Source organism: Dendronephthya gigantea, unplaced genomic scaffold (assembly GCF_004324835.1).
Source record: "Dendronephthya gigantea isolate DGI-Jeju-01 unplaced genomic scaffold, DenGig_1.0 000196F, whole genome shotgun sequence".
NCBI lineage: Eukaryota > Metazoa > Cnidaria > Anthozoa > Malacalcyonacea > Nephtheidae > Dendronephthya > Dendronephthya gigantea.
The window spans coordinates 16,695-20,381 of NW_021163206.1; the positions used below are offsets into that span (position 1 = coordinate 16,695).

Consider the following 3,687-nt stretch of genomic DNA (forward strand, 5'->3'; position numbering starts at 1 on the left):
CCACTCACGTGTTTTTCATACGCACGTACACGCACATTAAAATCTAAATTCTTATACATGTTACCTTTGAAAAAACTAAGTGAATAAATCGACCTAGATGCATGTTAATTAATAAAAATTTAAAAGCAATTAAAATTCTCCGTATGTGTACATGCGTATAAAAAACGCGTAAGTAGAAAGCAGCCTTTAGTGTAAACTAAACGATTGCTAGGCTGCATAGTTACGTTAAATGAAAACATTTGCCCATTTCGGCTGCTAATTGAAAATATTTAGCAGGGTTTAAAACGTCTGCAAACAACACGGTACATTTAAACTGGTTTATCCAGTATAGCCAAAGGCAAAGAGTATGGCTTTAATAAAAATACCCTATCCTGCTACTGTTCTGTGCACAAATGTACACAAAACACTAATAGTACTCCCTAAAAACCGCCGTAACTCCAGATTAGTGCCAGGCCTCTCATTGCGGGTTTTTTATATTTCCGTGAAGTCACCGAATGAAACGCGCGCGAGAGGCCTAACACAAAATATTTTCTAATCGTAACGGCCCGTTTAATGTTGTGAACTTGAAATTAGAATTGTTATTAAAGTAGGTGTTTGCAATTTACAACAGTAACCGTTATAAAGGAAGCGAGAATAATTTAAATTGGTGGATTGAAGTTTATTATAATCATAAACATGTACGTACGGACTCGAGTTTACTTGATAGTCGATAGCGTTGACGGCGAGCGACATTGAAACGTTTGTATGAATATTTCGACTCCTGGCAGTATAATCAATATCCCGTAGCTTATTTCAAGCAAATGTTTGACTAACGACGTCGAACAAGGCCAGTTAACCGCGTCGTAGATCGTAAACTGACCTCAATACAGAAAGTGGGGACAAAAAGTCCCCACTTTAGCCAAAATACAAAACATTTTGTTCTAGGCCTCTCAGTTCCCGCCTCGCCGCGTATAAGGAACGTTATGAAGCCTAGGGACTAGGCTGCGGTAACTCTGGTTGCTGAGTTGACTGGGTCCGAATCCATGAAATGGTAGTTTTGAAATTTTCCCGGCAGAAGTACGGCCGGAATATTCAGTCTTTTAAACTCCAATATATATTTCAAACGATTTTAAATATTTTGTAGGGACTTTTGTCGGAGAATAAAGAAAGACTTATCATTAATGCCATCACAATGCTCATTGCTCACGAAGGTATTGTATATCTTTGCCAATAAATTTATTTAGTGTTCAACCCTAAAATATACATATTCTGAGTGCTATTACCTTCGCAGGTGTTCTATATATACATAAAATAGTTAAAAAGTTTCGTCTATTTGCAGGAGACCAAAACAAAATATGAGATAAAGATCTCGAAGCACTGTTTCACGATTTGAGAAGTTGGGTTCGATCCAAAGCAGGTTTCGCGCTTTCACAACGCTCACTAGGTGAGAAACGTTTATCTTTAACCACAACACACGCTGTTTACTCAACCAGTTCACTTGCGTGAGAAGGTTGGTGTGAAAACTGTGAAAGCTTTGAAGAGGAATAATGAAGCCGTGACTCACGCCGCTGTCGACATGTGTGCTCTGATGCAGGTAAAGACAGGGCTTTCCTTTAAGCGGCCAAAATGCATGGTCAGACCGGACATATTTAAATTTAAAATAGAGTATTTCGTTAAGAATATAGCGGCGAAATTTCCGAGCTAAATAGATGCAAGAAACGAAATACGTAAACTCAGCCAACTTTGAAATTTGCATGTTAACAGGATGTAATTTTATCGAAACCAATTCTGTTGTTTTATATAGCCAACGCACGATAACTATGACATTCGAGAAGAACAGATAAACAAAAGCTCTCTGTTATCCTGTGAAAATTTCTAAGCAGTTTGTTGGGAATTCTCACGATAAATGTGGTAAGATCTGCGGTGTTGGTTGCCTATAATCTATGCTGAACCCATACATTTCATTTTTCCATCCCTCTTGTATGTATATAGCCTTGTTTTGGAAGAGAAATACCCTTGCAAAACTCAGCAAGTGATTTGTAGCAATTGCCTTTCTAATTTGGACTACCTTTCTAATTAACACAAGAAATAGATTAACCATGAAAACTTTTCTTCTAGAATCGTTCTACTGGGGTTTAAGGTATAAGTTGATTGCTTGATTTTCTGACGTTTGCTCTGTGTCCTCTTTACAGGTAAAGTTCTGGTTGCTTTGCAATATATCAAAATAATGGGGGGGTGAAGTTGGACATTCATGTTAAACTAATAGTAAGGTGTGATTGCTTCTAATTTTTTTTTTGAATCAACTGATGTGGTCTGTTATAATAAATCGACTATTGCATATTCCTCTTAGTGAGACAACAGACGATGAACAGTTTGGGAAATTACTGGAGAAAGTTGCAGGTATGCTACAAAGAAATTTGAGAAGTTTTCATTCAACTTGCCTTCTTGGTAGTTTATGGCTCTTTGACTGACGTTGAAAGTTGATTAAATTGCTTTTCTCTCTTTACATTTTTGGTGAAGTTTACCACGTCCACTAGCTTGACCCATGCATGGGAGCAACTCATGAAGTCTGTTATTTGTTTGTCTAGGAATGGGTCATTGCATTTATCGATTGTTTCAGGTAGGTTTACGATAAAACTGCAATAAATAGTACCAATTGTACCATTTCTTCGCTTATGTATGTTTTACTATTGCCCCGCTAATGGTTCTTACCAATCGTGCTTTTGAATTCGTTCCTCAACAATTTCAGCATCCGTGGACAACAATTGTGAAAGGTGCTGGCATGGTTCTGAAGGCGATAATCGAGGTACGTTTTATTCATTCATTCCTCCATTGAGAATTTTCTGATTTTGACAAACGTCATTTATAACGTTCTGCATTTTTTTAGCAGTGATGAATGTACATATTATTTCAGTTGATATTTAAGAGGTTTTAAAGGGTCTTAATTTCGAGAGGTATTATACACACTTCAAATTCAAGCCAGGAACAGTTGATGGAAAAATGAGTCAACTATAGATCCTCCGGTAGGAATCGCTTTTGCGATGCCGGTGCAATGCTCATGTCACTGAGAACGTATAGTTGACTCATTTTTCCATCAACTGTTCCTGGCTTGAATTTGAAGTGTGTATAACAATACCACTCGAAATTAAGACCCTTTAAAACCCGAATTAGTGTGATATATTAACAAATTGTTGCAGATGTATAGCTTCGATTCCATCCGGAGCACCTGAGTTGTAGTTTTAGCAACATTCTTAGATTCATCTTAAAACTTGTGATTTTATAATCCTCTATATACTAGCCATCTGTAAATAGTTCAATTGAGACTAACAAGCATACTCCATAAGTAATTTATAATCTTTATTGTTGGCATATAGGCAATTGAGTGGACATCTTGTGGCTCTCTGGACAACTGGTCATCCAACAGCAATGGCATTACTTGTGACAATAATGTTCGTATTAAAGTAGTTATAGTTTTTAATGTCTAAAATATACAATAAAGTTTAAATGCGAGATTTCCTGTTCGTAAGTTTTGGTTCATAAACAATTATGTAATAGTGACTAAGTGGTATCAACTGCTTTGGTAACTAAACTCCATCATTCATCCATAAACTGTCCCACTGACGAAATAATTAAAAGGTAATTCATTCAGAAGTGTAAAACCTTTTTGTAAAGAAACAATTTTGTTGGAAAGTTTTTATCTTTCCTTTA

General features: G+C 36.5%; 1 long non-coding RNA gene across 2 annotated transcripts; it reads left to right on the plus strand.

The window, feature by feature from the left end:
• Positions 1–1,153: 1,153 nt before the first annotated feature.
• Positions 1,154–3,389, plus strand: LOC114539206. Of its 2 annotated transcripts, XR_003688858.1 has the most exons (4): positions 1,154–1,190; positions 1,319–1,423; positions 1,784–1,890; positions 2,098–2,190. It is a non-coding gene; the product is annotated as an uncharacterized LOC114539206 (long non-coding RNA). The 2 variants fall into 2 exon arrangements; XR_003688859.1 differs by lacking the exons at positions 1,784–1,890; positions 2,098–2,190 and adding an exon at positions 3,354–3,389.
• Positions 3,390–3,687: the final 298 nt, after the last annotated feature.